The following is a 15,687-nucleotide window of genomic DNA, read 5'->3' as shown; positions in this document are numbered from 1 at the left end:
CGGCGCCGGGGGCGGGGCGTGAGGGAGGGAGGGCCGGCGAGAGGGCGGGTTGTGGACTGGCGGAGCCGGGACCCACTCGAGCTACCCGCGGAGAGCGGCGGCCCGACGCCAGTGGAGCCGCAGGCCAGGTACGGAGCAGAAGGACGGGGGCCCAGGATCTCGGCTCTGGGCGGCGGGGCGGCGGCGCCGTCCGGGCGGAGGCTGCTGGGTCATTCGCCCGTGCCGTCTACCCGGCCGGGGCCGTTTCGCTTCGGTGCTTCCAGCCGCCGTCGGTCCCAACCCGGGGCCCCGCGGCGCGGCCCTGACCGGCCCCAGGCGGTCGCCGGCCGCCTTAGTCCTCGTGGTGCTGAGCCTCCCCCTTTCAAGCGTTCGTCGCCAAGTTCTGTATGGCCCGGCCCAACTCCGACGGACAGACGCTTGTCATTTCCTGGCCGCCTCCTGCCACCCGTCCACCCCTCGCGGGATGGCTTCCTTTTGGCCGGCTTCCTCTTCACTGTCCAGCCCGTGCAGTTGGAGGGGACACCTGTGGTGGCGGCCCGTCGGCTCGTGCCCTGGGTCCCTCGGGGGTCCGTCCGGGTTGGCGGCTCAGACCCGGAGAGCAGCCCGGCCTTGGCAGGGGCTCCGGGGCTTCAAGAACCCACGTCGTTCTTGGGGAGGAAAGGTCCCGGAGCCGGGAGGGTGCAGTCTTTGGTGATGTGGGGACTTGAACACCGGTCCTAACTCTCGCGCCGTCGTTGAGGGGGAAGTTGTGGGCCTGGAGTTAGGAGCAGAACTGGTTTAGAGGAGAGCAGAGGTGATGCCCATCACGGAAGTTTAGTCACAGGGAGGGAGGGACTCAGCTGCTTTAGAGAGTAGGTCATAGACATCTGGTGGTGCCTCAGCGCTGGTGACCAAGTCCTGTCGTTGGGAAGTGTGTCAGTGGGCTCTGATGGGCTCCTTTTACCCTTTAGATTAGATGTGAAAATTGCCAAGACGAGTTGACAGCATCACCAGGGGAGTCGTTTTTTGAATATGAAGAGTTTTTACTTTTGTTTGTGAGATTTAAAAATAGTTGTACTTTTTTTTCCTGTAAACTTGAAACTGCTTTTTAAAAAGCCTGTTAATGTAAAATGGTTAAAACAAGAAAGTTTGCCGGACGGGTAAGATTTGATTGTATTGTTAATCCATTTAATGACAAATAATGTTACTTTGTAAGAGTTACTGGCTGTGCGGAAGATTAAACCGAGTTCAGGATTTGAAATTTCACCGATCTTCCAAGCAATCATGTTTCTTCTCTCTAGAAGTTAGAGAGGGACAATAAAGATACTTTCAATACGGTGTGGTAAATAGAGCCAAGATAGAGCGTGAGGAGGGACACTGCAGGGTATGGAGGGTGAAGAAAGATAATCAGGGAATACTTTATGGAAGTATCTTGAAGCACGATAACTTTGAAACTAACAAGGTTGGGTGGGAATTTTAGGGATTGGTTGGAATATGGGGGTGGGACAAGTAACAGGAGAATAGGCCAATAACTAACTACTAGGAGACGGTTTTTGAAAAGTAAAAAAGTGCAGGGCAGAGATTCAGGAGCTGATGACGACAAAACCGAGGAAGGGTTTTAAGGAGGGTCTTTTCATGATTAAAATGGAATTTTAGGTAGATCTTACACACACACACAGACTGCTGCTATTTGGCTGATGAAGACTGTGTGGGCCCAATGTGGTGCTTGATTATGTGCTCATTAAATGTTTGAACTGAGTTGTATGCTCATTTGCTAGTTGTTTCATTGTGTAAAAAGTGTCCGACCCTGCTAATTTGTAAGCTTCTATAAACAGGAATTCTCCTTCTATTTGTTTGCATTCTCAGTCCGAGCTGGGCATTCACAAGTGTTCTATGAGTACTTGTTAACTTGATGAGAATTCATTGTTTTCTGATGTTGGTTTCCAGTGGGAAAAAAAATGATCAGTACTTATTTTAATATCCACATAGAGAAGAACTAAGATCTTGTTTCATTTACTTGTGTCAATCTTTGGAGACAGAATTTCATCTTGACTATGAATTTAATTTTTGGCACATGTGTTTTTATTGTTTGCAAAGTATACATCTGTAGCAGAGATGACCTATCCCTAAAATGGAGAAGAAAGCTATGTGACACACCTGTCTATTCTGTGATTCAGAATACAAATGTTGTTAAGTGGCTTTCTTAACCCATAAATAAAGTTATCACACTAAAAGCAAGAGTTTCACAGTAGAAGTCAAACATTTTGAAAGTCTTATGAAATGCTTATTTTTGGGGGCGCCTGGGTGGCGCAGTCGGTTAAGCGTCCGACTTCAGCCAGGTCACGATCTCGCAGTCCGTGAGTTCGAGCCCCGCATCAGGCTCTGGGCTGATGGCTCAGAGCCTGGAGCCTGTTTCCGATTCTGTGTCTCCCTCTCTCTCTGCCCCTCCCCCGTTCATGCTCTGTCTCTCTCTGTCCCAAAAATAAATTAACGTTGAAATGCTTATTTTTGTCATAAAGCGTCGTTGAAACATTATGTATATTTCATATGACTGTTATGATTGGAAATAATTTAGAGTATCATCGGATAAACACTTAGGAGAAACAACAGTGGACTTACCTTCATCCCACTTGATATTATGTAACTTATATTTTATTTGCTTGATATTTGAATAAAGCTCCTAAAATGCTTTAAGAAAAAGCTGTACTCTTATGATGCGGCTTCCAAGTTACCCTGTGAGATTCCTGTGTTTGATGAAGTTCCTATTGGTGGGGTAGAAAGTATAATTTTTATTGTACAGTAGCACCTTTTTTCATGTTTCTGGTAGCATAGCTTCCTTGTTTATGGTCACTAGGAGGGCAAAGAACTGTAATTATCATCAGTTAGATAAGTATGTGGTTAGAAGTCAGAAGTTATGATCAGAGTATGAGTTCATGAATGGGTTAAATTGCACACACTAAGAGTCTTAAGCTTTTTATTTTCCTCAAATGACATCAAGGAGATTGCTAAAATCCCTGAAAGAGGGCCGTAGCACAATGCCTAAAGCAGGAGTGTAGCAGGAGTCTTTGGGGCCCTGAATTCTGTGTGGTCTCACCTTAAGGTATGGTTGGCAGCATCCTCTGTGCCAGGCACAGGGCAGCACAGAAGGAATTGAAGCTCCTCCTTTTGAATCATCTTTGAAGCTAATCTCTCTAGTTCCCTTCATTCAGAATAAATCATTGAAATTGCATTTATGGTGATTTGGTCTGTGTTTTAAAATTAAACATGACTTTGGGGGGATTTTTACATGAGATATATTTGTAATTTTCTGTGTGCTTCAAAGTTAAAAATACATAATGAAAGTTTTATTTTTGTAGTTCCTGTTGTTAGAATTTCCTAATTTTAGACACAGTATTTGCAATATTTCTTTCTTTCTTTCTTTCTTTTTTTTTTTTTGGAGCACAAAAAAAAAGGTAATGCCTTTAGAAATTGAACTCATAAAATGCTTATTACTGGAAGAAAGTATCTTATTGTGCTGTAATGTTTTTTAAATGGAGCATGTCATTTACTTATATCACATCGTGTTCCAGAAAGGATTCATAATTACTTACAAAGATACAACATGTTATTGAGAACATACAGAAATAAGGAGGTGATGAATTTAGCACGGAGGGAGAAAAATTAAGATGAAAACTGAGGTCTGTAAGATCTTCATTGAGATGGAATGAGATATGTGCACAAGGTCCTTGGACTGAAATCTTAAGTATTTGTTAGAGGGCTACAAATTTGACTCTGCCTTTTAGTAGCCTATTCAGAAAGCGATATAATCAGTTGTATAATTCAATGATCATAAGATAAAAGACCAGTTTCTCTTTGGATTCCCAGACTCCTTGTATTGACAGATTTCTTAGCTACATCCTTAAGCAAATAACAGCATGCATTTCAAAAGGCTGTATTGTGTTTTACTTTGTTTTTTGTTTTTTTTTTTAATTTTGTTTAATGTCTTATTTTTGAGAGACAGAGACAGACAGACAGACACAGAGCGCGAGTGGGAGCGAGGCAGAGAGGGAGACACAGGATCCAAAGCAGGCTCCAGGCTCTGAACCATCAGCACAGAGCCCGATATGGGGTTTGAACTCAGGAACCACAAGATCATGACCTGAGCCGAAGTCAGATGCTTAACTGACTGAGCCACCCAGGCGCCCTCGTTTTACTTTGTTTTTTAATTAAAATTCTTTGTTGCCTCATTGTGTAGGTTGATGACAAAACATAATTCAGTAAAAGCAGTTCTGGTGCTGGCAAAATAATGTGATCTAAGTATGTAGATTTCTACAGTGATTTAATTTAAGGATCTGTTTTAGATGCTCTAGATAAGTAGATGGGGACTGTACATTCTTTAGGTTCTCTTCCATAAATATTTTGTTTCTCAATGGAGCTTTTTGTTATAAAGTTATCAGCAAATCAGGGATTTGAGTTTGTGCTTCCTGACAAGTCCCTCAAGTACATTTATTTTTTATGTTGTCGTTTTATGTTGTCTAATCACAGAGCCATATTTTTCATGGGGAGTGTGAAAATGGAGGAGTCTGACAAGGACGAATACTTAAATGAAAGTCACCTCACCTCCACATACAGATGGACTTAGGGAATACCAGACAGAGACCTAAGATTCATTTCTGGAAGTAGGTTGGGGGTGTTAGCTCCAGCATAGAGAACATTGGCTATAGTTCAAATTTATCAAGTGCTAGCGTGGGCCAGGCACTGTGCAAGTAATAAGCCCTTGACATGCATTATCTCAATGTTGTCCTTTCCCTTCACCCTCCTTCTTAAAAATATAAAGAAATGTGGTTCAGAGTAGTAACTTGTTTCAGGTCATACAAGAGGTGATGGAGATTTGAACTCAGGTAGTCCAACCAACTCAGTGGTCTGCACCTAACCATGACTTTATATTAACCTGCAGCAGACTGGACCATGAGCTCCCAAGGCGGGAACAGACATATACAGTTAATAGAGGTAAGCACATTGGCAAGTATTGGAACCCACCATTACTAAAAGGCCTTTCACAGGATCTTCCTATCCAAATAATGGTCAGGGAGGTACAACTTCAAGTCATTTGGCTGTACTTTGTAAAGCTGGGGAGTGGGGAGTCTTCTAAGCATCAATCGGGATTGGCAGAGTGGCGATATTATTTTACGTGTTTGTTTGCATCTAAAATGCGTATATTTTTTCTTTGTGTTTGCTCTGAATTTATCTCAAGATCAGGAAAGTCACAATGATGTTTATAAAGATAGTGTACCATTCTAGAAAAAGAGATATGTATTTAAATTTTAGAGTAAAACTTAAGCTGGTGATCTCACTGCTGTGATTTGAGATGAACTTAGGTTATAGTTTTGTAATGCCATTACTAGGTGTATGTGTTCTTAACTCTCATTTTGTTGTTAGGAATTGTATTGCATTAGAGTTGTACAGATAAGTAAACCATCATTTATTGTGCATTTTCATATGTAGCTGTTTCAGGTAATTCCAGATTGTTTTGTTTTGTTTGAAGTATTATAATACAGTTCCTATAGTATATTGTAAATTGTGACCTAGCCTCTGAAACTAGAGAATGGAGAACATCCTTATTCACCTTTCATCAGTAAACAATGGGTGGAACTGTTGTTGCCTAAATGTAGTTATGTAACTTAATGGTTCCTTAATTGCATTTCCATATCACTTTTGACATTGTTTTTTAAACATGTTCCTGAAAAATAAGTTGGGCTAGTGACCACAGTTTTTGTGTTGTTTTTTTTTTATAATTTTTTTTTTCAACGTTTATTTATTTTTGGGACAGAGAGAGACAGAGCATGAACGGGGGAGGGGCAGAGAGAGAGGGAGACACAGAATTTGAAACAGGCTCCAGGCTCTGAGCCATCAGCCCAGAGTCCGACGCGGGGCTCGAACTCACGGACCGTGAGATCGTGACCTGGCTGAAGTCGGACGCTTAACCGACTGCGCCACCCAGGCGCCCCTAGTGACCACAGTTTTGAGTAGGATATTATAAGAAGAATGCAAATAAAAAATGTGAAAAGAAAAAATAAAACTGTAGGCTGATGAAATAAAATGTCTAAAATCCATTATAATTAGTGTCTCCGGAAGTAATATCCTTGGCTTCTACTTAGCAAGATGGATTATATCTTTATATTAATTAATTACCCATTGCAGTTGTTCTCGTGGTGTGGTAAGTGTATATAGATGTTATTATTACTCTAGGGCTTTAAATGTTGTGTAGTCATGGGTGGACACATCTTAAGTACCATTTATGAGGAATAATCAGATGGCAAAGTGTTTTCATACCCTGTGCTAACTGCTGATGTTCTTTGAATATCAAATATATGTGGACACAACTTTCTCCAAAGAGCCTACTTTTGTTCTTGGACATACTTGAGAACAAAATTGCAGATACTTTTTGTTGTTACCCATAAGAAGTTATAGGCTATTTCTTTGAAGAAGATCTTGCCAATCCCTGTATGGGCTACCAAAAAAGAAAGAGAGAGGGAGGGAGGAGAGGGAAGAAAATTTTTGTCTTTCTAGTACTTTGGTCTCATAATTGAATAAATAAGTTAGAAAATAAAAATCTCAACTTAGTATTTTATTTATATGTAAATAAAATAGGGCTTGAGAAATAAGCTGAGATCTTTTGAAGTTTAAAGTTCTTAGATTCTAACAGAAAAGCTAATCAGGAGGTTGGATTCTAGGCCTAGCCAGTTCCAGCCCCAAACAAAACCACTAATTGTTATGATGGTGAGTCTGCCATTTAGGTAAGTATAATGCAAAGATTTCAGTTTCATGCTTCAATCAACACTTGAGCTATATTTGGAGAAGAAGAATCTGAGTTTTTTTTTTTAAGTTTTGTTTTTTCCTTTTTCTGAGGGTTTAATTTCAGGAAGTCTAGTTTTTATAGATATGAATTTTATAGATATGAACCTTATCAAACTACTCAGTCTAGTAAACATTTTATTACCCCAGAATATCTTCTGATCTTTATTAATGTTTGTTTGTAAAATTGTCTACCTTTTATTTTGTGGTAAAAAAACTGTTTACTAGTTTAAGCATTTCAGAATTCACATAAGGTATATGCATGAGGTTTGTTTTTCATTTTTTTGGAGAGAGAATGTGCGAGCGAGCGTGCGCAGGTGGGGAAGGGGCAAAGAGAGAGGGGGACAGAGAATCTGAAGCAGGCTCTGCACTGACAGCAGCGAGCCTGGTGTGGGGCTTGAACTCACAAGATCACAACCTGAGCCAAAGTTGGATCCTCAATCGACTGAGCCACCCAGGTGCCCCTGTGTGAGTTTTATCGTATTGCCAAGAAGTCTGGTATTTATGCTCTATGTTAATGTGTAGTTCTACCCTTTGAGCTGCCATAGATTTTTCTAAAAAGAGTTGGTTGCAGCAGTTGTTTTGTATTGGCCTTCAAGGTCATTGGTAAGGGTATGCTTCTTAGCTCCCAGTGATTACTAATTTCTAACCACTTTGCTTACATTAGAATTTTCTTGGTGGATTAGCACTGTTATTTATCTTTTAATCATTAGTAGTGCTTTTTGCCTTCAAGTCCCCTTTGTATATCAGTATAGCTTTACTAGCTTTCTTTTGGTAAGTGTTGCATGCTGTATATTTTTCCGTCCTTATAATTTCTGTTTTTTTAATTTTGTCCTTGAAAGCATCATGATGATTGAATTTAGGTTTTTTTTCTTTAGTCTATTTTAGTATTTAAATTAGAATATTTAGTCCATTTTCATGTAATGCGATTGTCACTATATTTCGTGTTAGATCTACCATCTTTTGGTAAGTTTTCTTTTTGACTCACCAGTTTCATTCCCTTTTCCTTTTTTCTTGCCATCTCTTGGATTTTTTTTTTTAATTTTTTTTAATGCTTATTTATTTTTGAGAGAGAGAGAGAGAGAGAGACAGAGTGCAAGCAGGGAAGGAGCAGATGAGAAAGGGAGACAGAATCCAAAGCAGGCTCCAGGCTCTGAGCCATCAGCCCAGAGCCCGATGCGGGGCTCGGACTCACGAACAGTGAGATCATGACCTGAGCCAAAGTCGGAGGCTCAACCGACTGAGCCACCCAGGCGCCCCTCTTGGATTATTTATTATTTAATTATTTAATATTTTCCTTATAGTAATTGCTTAGTTACACATTCTTTCACTATTCTTTTTGTGATTATACTAGCAATTGTAATATATACCCTTGACTTACTGCAGTCTAATACAAATTACAACTTTTATCGCTTCTCCAGTAATGCTAGAACTTTAGGTACAACTCAGTTTGTCGTTTTCCTGCTTTGTTGCATTATATAATCAGTATTTGTGTGGATTTACTTACATATTTACTGTTTCCATTACTCTTCGTCCCTTCCTGTATGTATTTCTGTGTTTCTCTTTGGAATAGGCTAATTTTTCTTCCCATTTGAAGAGTTCCCTCTGGTATTTCTTCTAATGCAAGTGGGCCCATAGTGAATTGTTTCAGTTTTTGTTTGTCTGTAAATGTCTTATTCTGCCTTTATTTTTAAAGGAAATAGTCACTGAGCACCACATTCTAGGTGGGCATTTTCTTTTTACAGCACTTTTTAAGAGGTCATTCTGTTGTCTTATGGCTTTTATGGTTTCTTTGAGAATTTAGCTGTTAGTTTTATTGTTGCACCTATGAAAGCAATGTGCTTCTTTCCCACTGGTTACTTTAAAAAGTTTCTCTTTGTTTTTGATTATCAACATTTTAAGTATGCTATATCTGTGTGTGTGTGTGTGTGTGTGTGTGTGTGTGTGTGTGTGTGTCTTTCTGCTTTTAGGTTCCCAGAATTTCTTGGATTTGTGGGTTGTCTTTTCATCAATTTTGAAATTTTCATTCTTTCCTTTTATTTATTTTTTTAATTTTGTTTTAAAGAGAGAGAGCACATGTGGGAGCAGATGAGAAGGGCAGAGGGGGAGAGAGAATCTTAAGCAGGCTCCACACTCAGCACAGAGCCTGACGAGGGGCTTGATTCATGAACCCATGAGATCATGACCTGAGCCAAAATCAAGAATTGGACAGTCGACTGACTGAGCCACCCAGGTGCCCTGGTTCTTGCTTTTAATATTGGTTCTGTCTTATTCATTCTTTCCTCTTCTTTTGAGGGACTCCAGTTACATATTTGGTAGACTTTTCCACAGTGTTCCTCATTCTCTTTACACTGCCCTCCTCCTGCCCCTGTGTTTCCTATTAATTTTTCTCTCTGCTTCTGTTTGGATGTATTTTATTGACTTGGGTTCCAGTTTCTAATCCTCTCATCTGCTAGGCCTGGTCTGTTGTTAAATCTACCTTTTGAATTCTTAATTTTAGTTATTATACTTTTCAGATCTAGCATTTCAGTTCAATTCTTATAGATTACAATTCTCAGTTGAAATTCTTCATTTTTAAAGTATGTTCTTACCCTCTTTTTTTCACCTATTTTAAATTTATTTTTTACCTATATTTTTAAATAGGGAATTTAAATAGCTATCATTATTTAAAAGTCTTTCTTTTTTTTTTTTTATTGTTTATTTTATTTTTTGAGAGAGAAAGAGAGAGAGAGAGACAGAGCATGAGCGGGGAGGGGGAGAGCTAGAGAGAGACAGAGACAGAGACAGAATCTGAAACAGGTTCCAGGCTCTGAGCTGTCACCACAGAGCCCTATGCAGGACTTGAACTTACAAACAGTGAGATCATGACCTAAACTGAAGTTGGATGCTTAGCCAACTGAGCCAACCCAGGTGCTCCTAAAAGTCTTTCTTTTGGGGTGCCTGGGTTGGCTCAGTTGGTTAAACATCCAGCTTCAGCTCAGGTCATGATCTCATGGTGCATGAGTTTGAGTCCTGCATCAGGTAAGTTCATGCCCTGCTTCTCCCTTGCTCCCTCTCTCTCTCTGCATCTCTCCCTCTCTCCCTCTTTTCCTGTCTCCCTCTCTCCTTGTTCCTCTCTCCTTCTCTCCCTCTCTCCCCTCCCCCTCCTGGGATTTCTTTCTGTCTCTAAAAAATTAAAATAAAATAAAAGTCTTTCTGTTAACTCCATTGTCTGGATCATCTGAGCATCTGTTTTTTTCTTTTTGGCTTTTAGTTAGGTAAATGCTGGGTGTTGTGAATAAAATGAAGCTCCAGATGATGCTGTTCTTTTTTTTTTTAAGTTTATTTATTTATTTATTTATTTTTTAAACAGGCTTTTAAATTTTTTTTTTTCAACGTTTTTATTTATTTTTGGGACAGAGAGAGACAGAGCATGAACGGGGGAGGGGCAGAGAGAGAGGGAGACACAGAATCGGAAACAGGCTCCAGGCTCTGAGCCATCAGCCCAGAGCCCGACGCGGGGCTCGAACTCACGGACCGTGAGATCGTGACCTGGCTGAAGTCGGACGCTCAACCGACTGCGCCACCCAGGCGCCCCTATTTATTTATTTTTGAGAGAGAGAGAGAGAGCACATCCCAAGCAGGCTGTGTGCCATTGGTACAGAAATCAAGAGCTGGTCACTTAGCCAACTGAGCCACCCAGGCACCTCAGTGCTATTGTTTTAGAGAGGAAATGTCTCCTCCCTTTTGCTAGCCAGGTAGAGTAGGGACTTATCATCTAATCCTTTTAGGGATTGAGCTAATGGTTGAGATTGTGTTGCTGGGTTGATAAGGCTAGGTTTCCTTCTGGTTTGCCTTTACCACTACCATCTGGGGCTTCCAACTGATAGTTTAGTGAATTCACAGGCATCTCTTCCCCTGGTGGTTTCTATGCTGTAATCTTTGTCTCTTGAGAACAGTGAGATTACTGAAAATTCTACTCTTTTTTTTCTTTAAAGATTTTATTTTTAAGTAATCTCTACACCCAACGTGGGGCTCGAACTTACAACCCCAAATCAAGAGTTGCATGCTCTACCAACTGAGCCAGCTGGGCTCCCCTGAAAATTCCACTTTTGATTTTCAGACGTTTTCAGTTTTGTTTTGAAGTCCTCTCTGTGCAGCTGCAGAACTTGGTAAATGTCCTTAGGGAAAAACCAGCCTTGTGTTAGATCTTTCTGGCTCTTTGACTCTCCACTTTCCCTGGGATTTTGGCTCCTTGATTCTTGCCTTTGTTTCATCTCTTCCAAAAGCTCTCGTGGTTCCTCTGTCTGTAGTCTGGATTCTCAGCCTTTTGCCCCCAAATCAGCAAATGTACTTGGTGAAAAAGTGTCCACAAAATGTCACTTTGTTTCTCTACCATTCGTCTCTTTTTCCAGAATCCAGAGGCTTCTAGTCTTGATCGCTTCATCTGTTTTTTGATGCCTTTAAACATTGATTTAAAAAATGTATCTAGCTTTTTTCATTCTCAGTAGGAGTGTTGGTCTGCCACAAGCTACTCCATCGTATTCAGAAAATAAATTCTCCCACTAGTAATGAAATCATGAGAAGAAATTAATCTTTTAACAATTGTTATGCTTACTTTATCACAGTGGTTCTCCAAGAGTAATCCTTAGCCACATCACCTGGGAACTTCTTAGGAATGTAGATTCTCTGGCCCTACCCCTGACCCCCTGAATCAGAAACTGTGGGTCGGGAGCCAAGAAGTACTCTGTGCTTTAACAAGTCCTCCATGTGCTACTGATGCATGCTAAAATTTGAGAACACCTGCTTTGTAAGTTAGTCATTTTGCTGTTTAATTTTCGACTCTTACCTGCAGTGGGCCCTGGAGAGTGTACATGGGACAGAAGTGAAAGAAAATGGTCTATGCAGGTACTTTGTTGGTCTTCTGAATAAATCATTTAATAAATTTAGGAAATATGTATGGATTACTCACTCTGTTCCTGGCAGAACAGTGCTATGCTGTGTCTGTGTATGTGGAATGGCCACATAAGCAAGTTATTGTAATAGAGTGTATTATAATAGCTGTATATATAAAACGCTGTAAGAACCAGAGGGATAGAATTAATCTGTCAGTGGGCTAAAGGGAGTCAGATGCTATTTGAACAGGATGGAGTTTGAAGGTGGACTGCAGGAGGGTTTTCTAGGCTTGTTCATAAATAAGATGACAGTGTAATTTATTATCCAGAGCAGATGACTTTTGAGAATCAAATGGATGCCTTTTCGCTAGGACAACAGGCATAAGCCAGGACTGTTCTCATGAACTGGGAGGGAGATGTGATTATCCAGTTGATAAAGAGCAAGTGATGCTGTGAACCCATAGTTCTATGTTAACTTGTGGAAACCTCATTTCTTTCAATTATTTGTTTACAATTACAGTTTACAATTCTTACTGGATGATTTTTATAGTTTCCTAGGACTGCTATAAACAAATGGGATGGCTTAAAACAACAAAAATTTATTCTCTCATCATTCTGGAGGCTAGAAATCTAAAACCAAGGTGTCAGCAGGGCTGTGTTGTCTCTGAAGGCTGGAGATGCTGGCTGGTTGTCTTATAGTTCCTTGGCTTGCAGCCACATCACTGCGATCTCTGCCTCTGAGGCCATGTGGCCTCTGTGTGTATGTCTGTGTGTCTTTCAGGGCCTTTTTGTAAGGACACCAGTTATTGGATTTAGGGACCACCCTAAATCAGTAATTACATCTGCTTATTTCCAAATCAGGTTTCATTCACAGTATTGAATTCAACCTTTTTTGAGGACAGAATTTAACCCACAACAGACAGTATGGTTTTAGCTTTTGAAAATTTCTGCAGATTAATTGGATTAAATTTTTATTACACACAAGACACTTCTTGGAGGCTTAGAACGTAATACAGATATATAATTCATTGCGCTGGCTAATAAATCTGAATAAATGCATTTTCCATCCAGGCAGTTAGTTGCTTTTTGTATTTCTCTTATGATATATGTGTGTGTATCACTTTGCTCAGCCACAGCAAATGGCTGAGGGTGAAATGCTGAGCAGCAAAGCTAAACTGAGATAGAACTTTGAGAAAAAACAAAGCTGTTAGTGGTTGAAAGCATGTTATGTGTTGCAGTTTGTTGCTAGTTTGAGTAGAGTTAAGCCAGAGAATGTTTGGTCATTTACTTATCGAGTAAACTCGCCTTTTGGGGAATTGGCTGCTGCCATGGAAGAGAGGATGGAGCATAGAAGGAAGTAGACCAGAGCAGCCAGTTTATTTGGTGTGCAAGTTTGAGTTGTTAGCCTGGGCAGTGGCATGCTCAGATTGGAATCATAATTTCACTTATCTGGAGAGGGTGCGACTTAATACAATAGAAGATTGTTGTCAAGAACTCATTCTGTAAGAATGCTGCTCTGCCGGCTTTGCTCATTCCAGCAGTATAAACTCTACATTATATTTCATGGGTTTGATTACCACTTGGAATTATTTGGTCAGGCTAGTGTTTGGATGCTTTGTTTTGTTGTATTTAACATTGGAACTGTGCCGCTGCTTCTCTGTGTGGTATTTACATTCATTTTGGAAGCAATGTATTTAATGATACGAAAGTTAGTGAAACTTGGATATAGATTTGAAATATTAACTCTTTGATTAAAACAGTGGTGTCTTCATAACATAAAGTGACGGACTAAAAGATGACATAAAAAGAGCACTTATAAAGAGAAAAAAAAGATTATATGTCAACTATACTTCGACTGAAAATAAAGGAGAAAAGATGACACAGAAAAATGAGCAAAAAACACAAATGGTTAAATTCTTCAAAGAAGATATGCTAATGACCAGTAAATATTAAACATGGTTTAGGAAGTGCATATTAAAACAAGAAATGATTTATTTTTTTGCCTTTCAGATGGACAAAATAAAGATTAGTAATACAGTATTTATTTATGAGTTTCCAGGAAAGTAGATTCTCTAATACACAATAGGTGGGAATGTAGATAGACACAGTCATTTTGTGAAGCCACTTTGGTAGTATATATCAAAATTTTAAATGCAGAAATCTTCACAGGCTCCTGGGTGGCTCAGTTGGTTGAGCATTAAACTCTTGATTTCAACCTCACGGTGTGGGATCAAGCCCCACATCAGGCTCCGTGCTGAACGTGGAGCCTGCTTGGGATTCTCTCTGTCTCTGTCTCTCTCTCTCTCTTTCTCAAAAATGAATAAACTTTAATAAAAATAAATAAAAATAAAATGCAGAAGCCCTTTGACATTCTGTTTCTGTTTCTCAGAAGCTTTTCATGTTTTGTGATTGGTCTACTCGTATCCTTATCCTGCGTATCAGAGATTTACAGTTTCTTTTTATTCATCTAATTTTAAATATGATAAAATACTTCATTGTCCTATTTTCTTAAAATATTTGCCTATTTTCTTTTTTTAAATATTTATTTTGAGAGAGAGAGAGAGAGAAGGAAAAGAGAATCGCAAGCAGGCTCTGCACTGTCAGCACAGAGCCCAGTGTCGGGCTCAATCTCACGAACTGTGAGGCCATGACCTAAGCTAAAATCAAGAGTTGGACGCTTAACAGACTGAGCCACCCAGGTGCCCTTGCCTTTCCATTTTCTAAGTGGGCCTTTTAAAAACTAGATAGAAGTTTAAATTTGTGTATTTGAATCTTTTTCTTTTTAAAATTTTGCTTCAGTTTTTAAGCTTAAATAGCCCTTAGTCCTTTAAAAGTTTCATAAGGTGCGATTAAGTCAGTTAAGTGTCTGACTCTTGATTTTGGCTCAGGTCATGATCTCATGGTTCATGAGTTGGAGCCCCGCATAGGGCTCTGTGCTGACAGTGCGGAGCCTGCTTGAGATTCTCTCTACCGCTCTCTCTGCCCCTCCCCTGTGTGCTTGCACACTCTCTCTCTCCCAAAATAATTAAATAAAATAAACTTTAAAAAAACGTCTTTTGATCGGGCGCCTGGGTGGCGCAGTCGGTTAAGCGTCCGACTTCAGCCAGGTCACGATCTCACGGTCCGTGAGTTCGAGCCCCGCGTCGGGCTCTGGGCTGATGGCTCAGAGCCTGGAGCCTGTTTCCGATTCTGTGTGTCTCCCTCTCTCTCTGCCCCTCCCCCGTTCATGCTCTGTCTCTCTCTGTCCCAAAAATAAATAAACGTTGAAAAAAAAAAAAGTCTTTTGAGATTTTATTGTCATTTGTAGTAAACTTGAAATGTTTTAAACATTTGCCATTTATATATTTAATTTCCTCAGTAAAAATTGGTATGCCTTACCTTACCAGCTACTTTAGCTTTTTTTAGTTCTCAATATTTATTGTAAATCACGTAATTTTACTATTAAAGTATTTCCTGGGTGGTTTTACATTTTGATACTATTGTGAATGGGATCTTTTTATATTTACAAACTTGTTATTGTTAGACTATTTTAAGAGTTCCATAGATTTCATTTACACATATTTAGCTTGTTTTACATAAATACAAATTTTTGTGTGATTTTGTAATTCTAAAATTAATTATTTCCTCATTGTTCATAGTGTTTTAAATTCTTCTTTCAGGCCTTCTAGATATATAGTTGTATTTCCCATACTACATAGCTGGTGCCAAAATGACTGAAACTTCACTTTTACTTTTGTAAAGTGCCTGTCATAGAGTGTAAATCAGTGTATAATTATTTGTTAAATAACTGAGTGATGAGTCAAGAAAGCACTACAAGAATATAGTGAATGTCTCTGGGTGATGTTTTGACTTTCTTTCTACTTTATTTTCTACTTGTCTATATATATCAGGTTTTATAGAGTAAGCATCTTATACTTCCATAAGTGGAGAAAATCAAATTTCAGGAAAAAAGCTTAGCTATTAGTTTTATTTCTTAACTGAGGTCAAAGGACAGTGTATC

The 15,687-nt window shown here is 39.6% G+C and overlaps 1 protein-coding gene across 4 annotated transcripts in view; it reads left to right on the top strand.

Moving 5' to 3' along the window:
* Window positions 1-15,687, top strand: part of RABGEF1 (RAB guanine nucleotide exchange factor 1) — a 63,162-nt gene continuing 47,475 nt past the window's right edge. For 2 of the 4 annotated variants that reach the window (XM_011290333.3, XM_011290331.3), the window contains exon 1: window positions 1-128. The gene's annotated coding sequence lies outside the window, so the exon portion shown is untranslated. Of the gene's footprint in view, window positions 129-4,947; window positions 4,969-15,687 lie in introns of those variants that run through there. The other 2 variants (XM_011290332.3, XM_045048223.1) reach the window with 2 other exon arrangements.

Source organism: Felis catus, chromosome E3 (assembly GCF_018350175.1).
Source record: "Felis catus isolate Fca126 chromosome E3, F.catus_Fca126_mat1.0, whole genome shotgun sequence".
Taxonomy (NCBI): Eukaryota; Metazoa; Chordata; class Mammalia; order Carnivora; family Felidae; genus Felis; species Felis catus.
Note: the sequence above shows the minus strand (reverse complement) of the source record. Positions and strands in the feature narration are given on the sequence as shown.